We start from the raw sequence: 14666 nt of genomic DNA, 5'->3' as shown, positions 1-14666 counted from the left end.
AGAGGGCGTCAGAGGATGAGAAGGCTGGATGGCATCACCAATGCAATGAAAATGAACTTGGGAGAACTTCAGGAGATGGTGAGGGACAGGGAGACCTGCCATGCTGCAGTCCATGGGGTCACAAAGAGTCCAACACGGCTGGGCAACTGAACAACAACATTGCAGTTGGGGACCTCAGCACCCATCTCTCAGTGTGTGTGCTCAGTTGCTCAGTCGTGTTGGACTCTTTGTGACCCCATGGACTGTCGCCCGCCAGATTTCTCTCTCCACGGGATTTTCCTGGCAAGACTACTGGAGTGGGTTGCCATTTCCTCCTACAGGGTATCTTCCCGACCTAGTGATCAAACCCACATCTCCTGATCTCCTGCAGGCTGATTTTTACCATGGAACCACCTGGGAAGCACGCCCCACTATCTCTCAGTAAATACAGAAATTTACTTAGGTATTAAATGGCAAAAATAAGACTCAAAATCTAAAAATAACCCAATGTTTTATCAATTGGTAATTTCCCAATTAATCAATAAATCTATGATCAAAGAAAGCATCAATTTTGTCTTGAAATTTCTGAATAAATGTTTATAAAATTTGATATAATGTTCAAAGTAATTCTATCATAAAATGATACAGTCTTTCAAAGGTCAACAGCATTTAATTCAGCTAAACTGAGAAATTGTTTCAAATACTCAATTCTGTCCAATATTAACTTTTCATTACAGGGCTCCTGTTATGAAATTTCTTCAGAAAAACTAGAAATGAAATGAGAGCTTTTAAGAGACATACTAAATAGCAAAGCACATCTGTATTGACATTTGAGGTCTGCATCAGACCTATAAGAATAAAAACAAATCATCACCTCCCATTGCTAAGGTATTAAGAATACTAAGGAAACCCCTCATCTAAACCAGGCCTGGAGTCCCATAGCTCCATCACCCCAAGCACACTGACACAAGGTTGTGCATTACATCAGAACAACCTAGCAAAGTGATGCCTCTCACCCCCAGTGCCCTCAGAACAGATCACACGTTCACAGGTGACAACCTAAGACCCCAGCACACTAAGTGTGGAGGAGATACGCCACTTGATGTAAGCACTATGTCAAATAAGGAATTCTGAGAAGAGGTGGCTCCCATTCACCACAACTATTTTCCTAATTCACATTCAAAGGATATGCATCATCCTCAAAGCCATCACCTCCGCATGACTGGCATGGCTCCAATAAAATGGATGAAAATACACAGTTATCTATTTTCTCCAGCTCTTAGTCATCCAAAGAGAGGAAATGTGTCTAAAAGTGAGAAATGTGAGTCCCCTGCAACATTTAAACATTACCAAGTCTGCTTTCATGATCTCACAAAGAATAACCGGATTGTTCCAGCTCTATTCCCAGGTAATGGAAACCAATTAAGAATGCGCCACAACTTTACTTCTTCCTTCCTTTCTTTTTCCTCCCTCTCTCCCTTAATTTCTTTTTTATTTCTTCTGGATAAAAAAGTTTGGAATTTATTTGTGAATGAACACAATAAATGAGCAAGCTTTGAAGACTTTTAAGAAGAGTGATTCAGAATTCCTGTTTAGGTAGGTCATTTAGTTGAGTCAGTGCAGAGTAGATTTTAAATCTGGGTAGTGATGGAAGTTTAAAGGATGACAATGAGAGAAGGAAAGGAATTAATACACAAATCCAAGATATGCTTAAAATAATATGCATTTGGCAGTTATATACATTATGGATATATTGCCTCTCAGGTTCCATTTCACTCCTCTTCATCTGTTCTCCGATAACAGAGCTGGATGCTTTTAGCACTTCACTTTTCAACTAGCACAATGTTAAGCATTGTCATAGGAAAGAAACAGTTCCTGGTTGGGTGTGCTCTTCTTCCGCCTTCCTGTTGTTTCCCAACAGAGTGGGGAACAATGTGAAGCTTCCTAAGAGCCCAGACCACAGCCCGGAAACAGGGAATCAGGAGAGTTGTTCTGTGTCCAGGGCTCACCTGGCTCAGGCAGAAGCCTTGGAATCAGGATCCAGGAGGCAGGCTCCCCTCTCTTGCTTGGTTCATTTGGTGGAAAAGGCAAAAGGGGAGATGCTCCAAAATTCCTGCTAAGTTGCTTTAGTCATGTCCGACTCTGTGTGATCCCATAGATGGCAGCCCACCAGGCTCCCCCGTCCCTGGGATTCTCCAGGCAAGAACACTGGAATGGGTTGCCATTTCCTTCTCCAATGCATGAAAGTGAAAAGTGAAAGTGAAGTCGCTCAGTTGTGTCCAACTCCTGGTGACCCCATGGACTGCAGCCTACCAGGCTCCTCCACCCATGGGATTTTCCAGGCAAGAGTACTGGAGTGGGGTGCCACTGCCTTCTCCACCAAATTCCTAGTATACTTTATTAAGCTGGCTATGAACATGTCTGCAGTGCTTTGATGAAGAATATGCCAGTTTCTTCCCTGAAAGATGCATGCCTTCCTTAGGAATTCCATGAGAATTTTCATTTTCCTCTTCATTTGGCAGGAAGGAAGCAGTAGCTCTGTCATGTCTTGCATGCAGGCCCATGTTTTTTGATCACTGAGTGAGGAGGCAATGGTCAGAGTACAGATGGAAGTGATAGAAAAAGCAAATTTCTAGGAGGCCATACACAGGTTCTTTTGCCTTGACACTGGGTCTCTTTAGCTAAAAACAAAAACAATAAAGACTGGTATGGAGAGAAGAACGTGGAATTGGGGAAGCAAGAGCCAAATTCATACTATTGCTGTACCATGCACCAGTTATATGATCCCACACTGCATTCCTTCCCTATGACTCAGTTTTATCATCTGTGAAGGGGGGATGGCAGTGGGAATGGAGGGCTGAATGTGCTGCCCTGCACTCTGGCAGGAAACATACACATAGATGAGAGATCATCACTATTCTCTGGCCACACCTGGTGCCAGCCAGAGAGAAAACCGGATATGTGCTTGGGACTGTTGTAACCATGCAGTGGCAGGACCCACATCTGCTGACATAGAGATTTGCTACCTGGCATTTACTCCACTTCCAAATTAATTATTTTGCAGAAAAGTAGCATTGCCTTTTAAAACTCTGAATATCAGCCAACTTTCTCAGACATCGTCAGTATCACCATAACAGCAATGACATTTCCTTGATAATTTCTCAAGATAGAGTACAGTTACAGCTGGCACAGGTGTCAAAGATAAAGTGCATAAAAGTGCTTGCTGTGTTGGTTTTTTCACAGTGAATGGTTTAGAGGGGAGGAGCAATGCTGCAACAAAATACATCTCATACATTTCACACCTTGAGGCCTGAGTGTCTAATTCTGCTCCACCTGTCCTCTTGTAACAAGAACAAAAACAACAGTTGTAATAATAATCAAGAGTGCAGACTCAACAGCCATTCCATTTTGTTGAGACGCAGCTGACCTCGCTCTCTAGGGTGATGCAAGCAGAGGGCCTCCCCACCCCACGCTGCATGATCTTGGCTGTGGAAGGCACGGAGGGAAACAGGGCTCCTCAGGGTCACTGTGTGGACACAACAGCCTGCGAGTGGCTTTCCAAGCAGGCAAGGGGCTAGTCCAGAGGCTCCCTGATGCTCAATAGGGTTCATACTTTGTCATGTTTCAAAAAGCTTTCTAAACTTTATTTCAGTGAATACATACATTATATAAAACAATAGAAACACACAAAGAAGCTAGAGATTTCACTATTTCTGCTGCTGCTAAGTCGCTTCAGTTGTGTCCAACTCATTTCTACTCCCCCAAATAATGTTTACTATCAAGCCTTTGAATGGGGAAAACATTTTAAAGGCAAAGAAGTTTTTTTTCATAAAATAGTGAAAGTAACTGTTAAATGTCTCACCTGATCCCCACTCTATTACAGCGATTAAGTTTCCTCTGGAAAGCAACACATAAGAAACAAAACAAAGACCCTAATCTGAACAGTAAATGCCTGATCGAGTTGTTAACCTAGGTAACCACTCAGCTGCTTAGGTAATTGTTTAGGCATTTTGAAGCCTTTCTCTCCATTTCTCAATATTGTGCTACAGTCATCCTGCCCTTTTTTCCCTCCAAAACATATCCCAGAGTAGAAATGCTTATATCTCTGTCTCTATTCCTGTGAACTAATCTTCAAAACAGAAATACTGCACAAACGTATGTAACAGAACTCTGAAAGATGTAGGGAAGGAGTCTTTTCTTCATAGCCAAGTAGTCTTTTCTTTGAAAGATTTTTTTGTACACTCTTCGGGGTTTGTTCATCTGCTTCATGAGTAAGACAGCACTTGTGGGATTGTGTTGGATGAATGGTGGAAAAGGTCTCTTACCGTAAACCAAGGAGGCAATGACCTTGTGATTAGATTCCCAGTTGTTGCTGATGAAATTTTGGTTTCATCTTCAATGACTTCAATTTTTGCAAGATGTGAGAAACATGAAGGTTTTCCAACCTTGTTATTTTCACAAAATTTGCCTTTAATGCATCAAGCATCCATTAGTTTCCCCATCAAATCTATTTGTGTTATGGCTTTGAACCTGGGCAGGATCAGCTGCACGCTGTTGCTCTGGTGCTCACATTGGCTGTCTCTGGTTTCCGTGCTCATGTGGACGTGACAGCCAGCGATGGAGTGAAAGTGAATGTCTTGGCCGGCAGCACAATCAGCAGGCTGATGTTTTCCCCAAGTAGGACAGTTCAGTGAGGTCCTATCTTAATCCTCAGAAGTGCTTGCTGCTTCCACTGGAACACAGAGAGCTGAACTAGCACTGGATGGATAGAATTTCCCATCAGTTGCCAAAAATGCACTCATCTCTGTGTTCTCAGGTGGAAACCCTGATTTCTCTAAACTCTTCAAAATCACTGCACTGACAAAAACCAATGTAGTGAGCATGCCATTTATAAGGTCTAGGGAAAGAAGAGTGGCCAGCTTCAGTTCAGTTCAGTTCAGTCCCTCAGTTGTGTCCGACTCTTTGTGACCCCATGAATTGCAGCATGCCAGGCCTCCCTGTCCATCACCAACTCCTGGAGTTCACTCAGACTCACGTCCATTGAGTCGGTGATTCAATCCAGCCGTCTCATCCTCTGTCGTCCCCTTCTCCTCCTGCCCCAAATCCCTCCCAGCATCAGAGTCTTTTCCAATGGGTCAACTCTTCTCATGAGGTGGCCAAAGTACTGGAGTTTCTGCTTTAGCATCCTTGGCTTTATTTTAACACAGTCGCAGAGCCCACAGTCTGCAGGCTACCTTTATACAGAAGTGTGTCCATAGTTGGGTAGATTCTTTCAAACTGATGAAATTAAGCCTAGCATGGCTAATGACTAATGAGGGTTTGAATATTTTCTCTCCCCTAGAATCTTTCCATGTGCAGATTATGTCCAACACAGCTGTGCATCCTTGGGGAACCTAACAGTAAGAGAGAAAATGTGCAAACATCCCTCATACTTACTCCTGTCACCTAGCTTTCCTCAAGTCCACATCTTTGGCTAAATAAACTAGGAATATATAAAGGGTATGCCTCTAATCCTTTCCATGATTTTTCAGCTTGCTGCCATTCCCACCTTACAGATGGGGGAAGGAAGACCCAGTGGGATTTACAGAGGTGAAGAAAGTTCCCCAATGTTCTGTGGTGAAGCAAGCAGGCACCTGGCATTCCAGCCCAGGAAGCCTTGCTTCACAGCCTTGGTCCTTCCCTCTCAGGCTTCCCCTGCCCCCAGCAACACTCTCTGCAGTCACAAGGGTATCCACAGTGATGACAATCAGATGACTCCCTTCTGATCAAAGAGGGAGCCCTGAGCAGGAGTTTCCCATCACATGCACATTCCATTATTTAACTGAATCTTCACAGAGACAGATGAGGTGCATATTAAGAGAAAGCCAAGTCTCGGAGAATGTAAACAATCTGCAAATACCTAGGCAGTGAGATGTGCGGACATAGGGATGAGCTCTCACTCTTGTTTGACTCCAGCCCCCAGCACTTCCTTTGTGCTGGTTTTCAGGCGCTTGGTGTTCGGGGTGAATGTCATCTGTGCACCCTTCAGTGCACACTCTTCTCCAGGTGACCCGGCACCTACAAAACCATCATCTGCCAAGAGGAGAGGTAGTGCCCCCATGTGAGAAGATCTGAGACACTAAAGGTCACCTTCTCCAGCACCTCCGCAACCTTCCTGCCACTGCACCATCCTACCTCCTTCCATCTGCTGCTAAGAAAGGGGCACAAAACCTCCAGTGATTCACCCAGGTCATCTGGCTACAGATAGATGTCATCAAACAAAAAGCTTCTGCACAAAAAAGGAAAGAACAAAATGTAAGAGTCGGACATGACTGAGTGACTAAACCACCACCACAACCAAAAAGCAATGTACAGAATGAGAGAAAATGTTTGCAAATCACATATTTGACAAGGGACTAATATCCAAAATATATAAAGAACTCATACAAGTCAATAGAAAACAAGAAATAACTCGATTAAAATATGGTAAAGGACCTGAACAGGCACTTTTCTGGGAAAGACATACAGATTGCCAACAAGTACATGAAAAGGTGCTCCATCATCAGGAAAATCCAAGTCAGGAACACAATGAAATATCACCCCTCAATGTCACAATGGCTTCATCAAAATGACAAGAGATCACATGTGTTGGTGAGATTGTGGAGAAAAGGGAACCCAAGTACACTGTTGGTGGGAATGTAAATTGGTATAGCTGTTATGGAAAACAGTGTAGAGGAAAAAGTGAAAAAACAGAACTGCCATGTGATCCAGCATTCCACATCTGGATATGAATCCAAAGGAAACAAAATCTACATCTGCATCCAATACTTACATCAGCGTTATTCACAACAGCCAAGACAAGGAAATAAACTAAGTATCCATCCACAGATGATTGGATGGCAGTGACGTATATATATGTGTGTAAATTCACTATATGTAATAGTAGTGTAATTGCTCAATTGTGACCGATTGTGATCCCATGTACTGTAGCCTATCAGGCTCCTCTGTCCATGGGATCCAGGCAAGAATACTGGAGTGGTTTGCCAGCCCCTTCTCCAGGGGATCATCTTGACCCAGAGATCCAACTCTGGCCCCCTGCATTGCAGGAAGATTCTTTACCATCTGAGCCACCAGGGAAGCCCTGGTGCCTTATAGACACCAACAAAACATTTGCTTACAATCAGAGTGCTCTAGATTTAATAATTTGTAAGTTTCTCTAATTTTAAAAGGATCCATCATTTGGCCACCTATTAAGAACACAAAAAGACCTAATATAAACAAACATACAATACAAAAACTTAGTAAGATCAGATAGCATATTTACATCTCAAAGACACAGACAAATCTGAGCTTTCCCCTAGAAGGCCTTGCTTAAGGTTCTACCAAGCCAGCTCTTAACTTTTAATTGCATATGCATTTATAAGCTCCCTCAAAATTTAGGGTGAGATTTAATTTCCCCAGTTAACTAGGTACTTGCAAGTATGAGCTCCATTCCTTATGTCTTTCTACAACAGAGCCACCTCAGTGTCTTTAAACTGAGCCCCGGTTATTTCTCGGTAAAAACTGAGTCTGCCACCACCTGTGTCTTCCATGGGTAGATATTTTCTCAGTATGTTTCAACGGAGCCCTGGATGTACTTAATCAACTCCCTCCACCTCCCAGTGTCTTTCAACCAGGTGAGAATTCTCTCAGTATCTTCCAACCGAGCCACACCCAATATCTAGACCCTGGTGTCTTCCCCCATCCATCCCGAGTACCTTACCAAGACGGGGCAGGCACCTGCTATATCCCACCAAATAAAAATTCATATATACTATATGTATATGTACATGTATATGTGTAGTGTTTGTTAGTTGCTCAGTTGTGTCCAACTCTTTGCAGCCCCACAGACTGTACCTGCCAAGCTCCTCTGTCCATGAGATTGTCCAGGCAAGAACACTGGAGTGGGTTGCCATTTCCTTCTCCAAATGTATGTGTACAGACATTACATTATATATTTATATATATATATATATATATATATATATATATATATATATAGCTATTCTTTGGAACTCTGCATTCAAATGGGTATATCTTTCCTTTTCTCCTTTGCCTTTTGCTTATTTTCTTAGCTATCTGTAAGGCATCCTCAGACAGCAGTTTTGCCTTTTGTGTTTCTCTTCCTTGCGGGTGGTCTTGCTCCCTCCCTCCTGCACAGTGTCAAACACCAGTGTTCACTTAGCATACTGCCTTCACGATCCATTCATGTTGTTGCAAATGGCAGTGTTTTCTTTTTGAGGCTGAGTAATATTTCACTCCAGTGTTCCTGCCTGGAGAATCTCATGGAACCTGGTGGGCTATAGTCCATAAGTTCTGCATGACGAAAGAGTCAGACACGACTGAAGAAACTGAGCACACAAGTAGTGAAATATTACTCAGCCTCATAAAGAAATGCTGCCATTTGCAACAACATGAATGGATCTTGAAGGCCCTATGCTAAGTGAACACTGGTGCGTGACACTGTGCAGGAGCGAAGGAGCAAGACCTCCCCCAAGGAAGAGAAACACAAAAGGCAAAATGGCTGTCTGAGGATGGCTTGCAGATAGCTGAGAAAAGAAAAGAAGCAAAAGGCACAGGAGAAAAGGAAAGAGATACCCATTTGAATACAGAGTTCCAAAGAATAGCAAGGAGAGATAAGAAAGCCTTCCTCAGCAATCAATGCAAAGAAACAGAGGAAAACAATAGAAAGGGAAAGACTAGAGATCTCATAAAGAAAATTAGAGACACCAAGGGAACATTTCAGGCAAAGATGGGCTCAATAAAGGACAGAAATGGTATGGAACTAACAGAGTAGAAAATATTAAGAGATAGCAAGAATACACAGAATAACTGCATAAAAAGGTCTGAATGACCCAGATAACCATGATGATGTGATCACGCACCTAGCGCCAGACATCGTGCAATACAAAGTAAAGTGGGCCTTAAGAAGCATTACTACAAACAAAGCTAGTAGAGGTGATGGGATTCCAACTGAGATATTTCAAATCCTAAAAGATGGTGTGAAAGTGCTGCACTCAGTAAATTTGGAAAACTCAGCAGTGGCCACAGGACTGGAAAAGTCAATCTTTATTCCAATCCCATAAAAGGCTATGAAAGAATGTTCAAAATACGACATAACTGCACTCATCTCACACACCAGCAAAGTAATGCTCAAGATTCTCCAAGTCAGGCTTCAATAGTACATGAACCGAGAACTTCCAGATGTTCAAGTTGGATTTAGAAGAGGTAGAGAAACCACAGATCAAATTGCCAACATGCGTTGGATCATAGAAAAAGCAGGAGAGTTCCAGAAATATATTTACTTCTGCTTTATTGACTGTGCCAAAGCCTTTGACTGTGAGGATCATAACAAACTGTGTAAAATTCTTAAGGAGATGGGAATAACAGATTACCATATCTGCCTCTTGAAAAATCTGTATGCAGGTCAAGAAGCAATAGTTAAAATAGGTCATGGAAGACTGGACTGGTTCCGAATTGAGAAAGGAGTACATCAAGGCTATATTGTCACCCTGCTTATTTAACTTATATGCAGAGTACATCATGCAAAATGCTGGGCTTGATTCCTGGAAAGCTGAAATCAAGATTGCCAGGAGAAATATAAAAAACCTCAGATATGCAGATGACACCACTCTTACAGCAGAAGGTGAAGAGAAACTAAGGAATTTCTTGATGAAAGTGAAAGAGAAGAGTGAAAAAGCTGGCTTAAAACTTGACATTCAAACAGCAAAGATCCAGTCCCATCACTTCATGGCAAATAGATGGGGGAAAAATGGAAACAGTGAGAGATTTTATTTTCTTGGGCTCCAAAATCACTGCAGATGGTGACTTCAGCCATGAAATTAAAAGACGCTTCCTCCTTGGAAGAAAAGCTATGACCAACCTAGACAGCATATTAAAAAGCAGAGACATTACTTTGCCAACAAATGCCTGTCTAGTCAAAGCTATGGTTTTTCCAGTAGTCACATATGGATGTGAGAGTTGGACTATAAAGAAAGCTGAGCACTGAAGACTTTATGCTTTTGAACTGCATTGCTGGAGAAGACTCTTGAGAGTCCCTTGGACTGCAAGGAGAAAGACTTTTATTTTTGTGATTTCAAAATTTAAGACTACTTTTAGAGCAGTTTAGGTTCACAGCAAAATAAAAGATTTTTACATATCATCCCCCTGGCATGCATAGCCTCCCCCATTATCAAGAGTGGATATTTGATAAACCTGCATTGATGCATCATAATGGCCCAGAGTCCATGACTTCCCTGTTGCTCAGACAGTAAAGAATCTGCCTGCAACACAGGACAGCTGGGTTCGATCCCTAGGTTGCAAAAATCCTCTAGAGAAGGAAATGGCAAACTACTCTAGTATTCTTGACTCAAGAATAACATGGACAGAGGACCCTGGTAGGCTACAGTCAGGAATTCTTCCTCTGCCATGACCTGGCCCCTAAGCTCTTTCAACAACTTATTTCACTCAGAAACAGAAGAAAAGCAACCTGCCTGCAAGACTGGACAGCAGAGCCAGTGCAATCATCAGTAGCAGTGGTTTCTACCACAACAGTTCATGGGAGGAGACCTCAAAGCTCCATTCCTTCTGCTACAGGCATCACTGTCTGCATCGACAGCACCCTCCCACCCCGCAATGTGTGAGTGTCCTCAGCAGTGAGGTGGCTTGGTCAGGGAAGAGCTGGGGAGGCCAGTGATCCAGAAACATGTAGGAAGATGACTTGGACAGCATGTGGGAAGATGACCTAGCCATCTGGTGAAAGGTGAGCATCTCAAGGAGTATGGGTCAGGCAAAGAGACAAGCTGGCAAAATGCCCCTCACCCTCCACACTGGTCTGCCTGGTGTGGTCCCTGATGGGAAACCTGCTTCCCAGGGCAATGCCTTGATTCTCACTCTCAGCTCCAGGCTACAGGACTCCCCTCTCTCTCAGACATACCAAAAAACACCCTTTGGTAACATCCAAAGCAGGTGAGCTCAAGTGAACACAAGAACATTTTGGGGACCTTGGAGTCCACATATTTTATAGGATGGAAGGGTGAGAACTTCCCTTCCTGTATTAGTAAGTGTTCTCCAGAGAAACGGAACCAATAAGGTAAGTATAGATGCAGAGATAGATAGAGATAAAGATATAAGAGATCATACATTATAGGAATTGGTTCATACAATATGGGAGCTGAGAAGTTCTACAGTCTGTCCTCTAAAAACTGAAGACTCAGGAAAGCTGGTGGTGTACTTCTGTCTGAGTTGAAAGGCCTCAGAATCAGGAGACTGAGGTTTTAAGTCCTGATCCAAGTCTGAGGCCTGGGAACCAGGAGCCACCTGATATCTGAGAACTGAAGATGCACGTCCCAGCTCAAGCAAAGAGCAAATGCCACTGTCATTCACCTGTTTCTTCTACAGACAGACCTTGGAGATATTGCAGGTTCAGGTCCAGGTCATCACAATAAAGAAACACAGCAACAAAGCAAGTCACACAGAATTTCCCAGAGCGTATAAATTTTGTTTACTTTATGCAATTGTCTATTACGTATGCAAAGTTGTTGTTGCTGTTGTTCAATCACCAAGTTGTGTGTGACTTTTTGTGACCGCATGGACTGTAGCATGCCAGGCCTCCCTGAAAAACAAACCACTCCAGTATTCTTGCTGTGAGAACAACATGAGCTGTATTTTAAAAGTATGCAATAGCATTACATATAAAAAAAAGAAAAGGTTAATACCTTAATTAAAAAACAAGGCTGTTAAAAAGGGATGCCATAAATTTCAATTTGTAAAACAAAATGCAGTATCTGTGAAGCACAATAACGTGAAATGCAATAAGAGGAGGTATGCCTGCATTTGGTCCTCAGAGGACTGGATAACTCCATCCACCCCATCCACACTGGTGAGGGCTATCTTCTTTCCCCAGTCTACTGACTACTGTACTACTCTAATGACTCCTGTAGGCACCTTCACAGACACACTCAGAAACACTGTTTTACCAACTATCTGGGCATCTCTGAGACCAGCCAAGTGAACAATTGCTCTCTTCTTAGAAGACAGGCTTCCTTTTGGAAATTTTATACCTGAGCACTTGCTTCACAGTATACAGGGCCACTGCTACCATTTCACAGTATCTGCTATTTCTCTCTCATTCAAAAGATAAAGGACTTTCAAGGAGCTGTGTGGTTCCTTTCCTGCCAAGCAAAAGTCCTGTTTGCCAGGACATTCCACCTTGAAGAGGGCCCAACTCGGTTAATGCACCGGGACAGCAGGCAGGGAATGGACAACTTTGTCTCTGTTTAAGACGTACACCAGTTATGAAGATGCACCTTTGTCGACAAAGTGATGTCTCTGCTTTTTAATATGCTGTCTAGGTTTGTCATAGCTTTTCTTCCAAGGAGCAAGCCTCTTTTAATATCATGGCTATAATCATTGTCCGCAGTGATTTCGGAGCCCAAGAAAATAAAACCTGTCACCATTTCCACTTTTTTCCCCCATCCATTTGCCATGAAGTAATGGGACTGCATGTCATGATCTTCATTTATTAAAAGCTGAGTTTAAGCCAGCGTTTTCACTCTCCTCTTTCAGTTTTATCAAGAGGCTGATTAGTTCCTCTTCACTTTCTACCATTTAAGTTGTATCATCTTTGTATCTGAGGTTGCTGTTATTTCTCCTGGCAATCTTGATTCCAGCTTGAGCTTCATCAGCATGGCATTTAGCATGATGTACTCTGCAAAGAAGTTAAATAAGCAGGGTGACAATATACAGCCTTGACATACTCCTTTCCCAATTTGGAACCAGTCTGTTGTTCCATGTCCAGTTCTAACAGTTGCTTCTTGACCATCATACAGGTTTCTCAGGAGGCAGGTAAGGTGGTCTGGTATTCCCATCTCTTTAGGAATTTTCCACAGTTTGTTGTGATCCTCACAGTCAAAAGCTTTAGCATCGTCAATAAAGCACAAGTAGATGTCTGGGTTTTTTATTTTTATTTTTTTATTCCCTTGCTTGTTCTATGATCCAGCAAATGTTGGCAATTTGATTTTTGGATCCTCTGCCTTTTTAAAATCCAGCTTGTACATCTGAAAGTTCTTAGTTCACATACTGTGGAAGCCTAGCTTGAAGTATTTTGTGCATTACCTTGCTAGCAGCTAAATTGAGTGCAATTGTATGGTAGTTTGAACATTCTTTGACATTACATTTCTTTTGGATTAGAATGAAAACTGACCTTTTCCAGTCCTGTGGCCATTGCTGAGGTTTCCAAATTTGCTGACATATTGAGTACAACACTTTAACATAATCATATTTTAGCATTTGAAATAGCTCAACTGGAATTGCATCACCTCCCTTAGCTTTGTTAAGAAGCTTTGAAGAAGGCTTTCTTAACTCTCCTTGCTGGATCAAATGGTAGCCCTATTTTACATTTTTCGAGGAATATCCATACCATTTTCCACAATGGCTGCACCAACTTAATTCACACCATCAATGCATAAGGCTTTCCTTTTCTCCAGATCCTTTCCAGTACTTGTGCTTTTGATAATAGCCATTTTGATAGGTGTGAAATGATATCTCATTGTGGTTTTGATTTGCGTTTCCCTGATTATTAGTGATATTGAACATCTTTCCATATACCTATTGGCCATCTGTATGTCTTCTTCAGAAAAAAATGTTTGTTTACCTTTTCTGCGCATTTTTAATAAAAATTTTCCTTGCTGTTGAGGTGAAGGAGTTCTTTACATATTTAGGATATTACTCTCTTATGATTTACAAATATTTTATCCATTAAATAGGCAGCCTTCCCATTCTGTTGATGGTTTTCTTTTCTGTACAGAAGATCTTCAGTATGATATGTAGTTCCATTTGTTTATTTTTGGTTTTGTTTTTGCTTTTGATGTCAGATTAAACAAATCATCACCAAGACCTATGTTAAGGAGCTTACTTATTTTTCTTGTAGGAGTTTTATGGTGTCAAGTCTTATGTTCAATTTTTAATATAATTTCAGTTAATTATTGTGTATAGTGTAAGACAGTGGTTGAATTTAATTCTCTTGTATGTAGCTGACCTGTTTTCCCAACACCATTTATTGAAGGGATTGTCCTTTCTTCATTGCATATATTCCTGTCTCCCTTGTCATAAATTAATGACCACATACATGTGAGTGTATTTCTGGGCTCTCTGCTCTATTACACTGAGCTATCTGTCTGTTTTTATGCTGGTGTCACACGTCTTGGTAACTATAGCTTTGTAGTCTAGTTTGAAATCAGTGACTGTGGCATTTTCAGCTTTGTTCTTCTTTCTCAAGATGGCTTTGGCCTCCTTGGTTACATCTATCCCTAGGTGAAATTTTGCTTTCTATCTTGTCTTTTTCTGAATTTAAAATGAACTGTACAATGTGTTTATCCATTATTTCAGTTTGTCTTTTCACTAAAATGTCTAGTGAAGAAAGCCACAAAATCTGCCTGAGAATTCATCACATTTGCATGTCATATCCCATATGCAATTTTAAAGATAGTCAATAAACTTAGCTGAATTCTTATGAGTCATACTTAAGTATTGTGGTCAATATGTTTTAAATGAGCCATTATAAATTCTGCAAGTTCATTTCCATATTGGCCTTTACTCTGAAACTTTATAATCAAATAAATTTGATATTTCCTTTTACTTGTATTGCTGTACTTAGCATTAGACAGTCT

The 14666-nt window shown here is 41.6% G+C and overlaps 1 protein-coding gene across 6 annotated transcripts in view; it reads right to left on the bottom strand.

Moving 5' to 3' along the window:
* The window catches only part of GABRG3 (gamma-aminobutyric acid type A receptor subunit gamma3), a 650486-nt gene that overhangs the window by 252493 nt on the left and 383327 nt on the right, over positions 1–14666 (bottom strand). The window lies entirely within an intron of this gene.

This window comes from Bubalus kerabau, chromosome 19 (assembly GCF_029407905.1).
Source record: "Bubalus kerabau isolate K-KA32 ecotype Philippines breed swamp buffalo chromosome 19, PCC_UOA_SB_1v2, whole genome shotgun sequence".
Classification (NCBI taxonomy): Eukaryota; Metazoa; Chordata; class Mammalia; order Artiodactyla; family Bovidae; genus Bubalus; species Bubalus kerabau.
This window is presented reverse-complemented; position numbering and strand designations above follow the sequence as displayed.